We start from the raw sequence: 216 nt of genomic DNA, 5'->3' as shown, positions 1-216 counted from the left end.
TTGCTGAAATTTCCACCCGTAAACATCATGGTTCCAAATGAACCACTGTGACGGGCTTGTGAAATTCTGCAGCTTCAATGGAGTTCAAGACCACTGATGTGGGTGTTTCTCGCCATACCGTTCATACCCAACTGCACACAGTGTCAACGGATGGAGTGCGGGGATTGCCGCGTGGGGTGTATTCAACGGCCGCTGAATGCTTCTATTGGTCGATTG

This window comes from Plasmopara halstedii (genome assembly GCF_900000015.1).
Source record: "Plasmopara halstedii genome assembly, contig: Scaffold_650, whole genome shotgun sequence".
Taxonomy (NCBI): Eukaryota; Oomycota; class Peronosporomycetes; order Peronosporales; family Peronosporaceae; genus Plasmopara; species Plasmopara halstedii.
Note: the sequence above shows the minus strand (reverse complement) of the source record.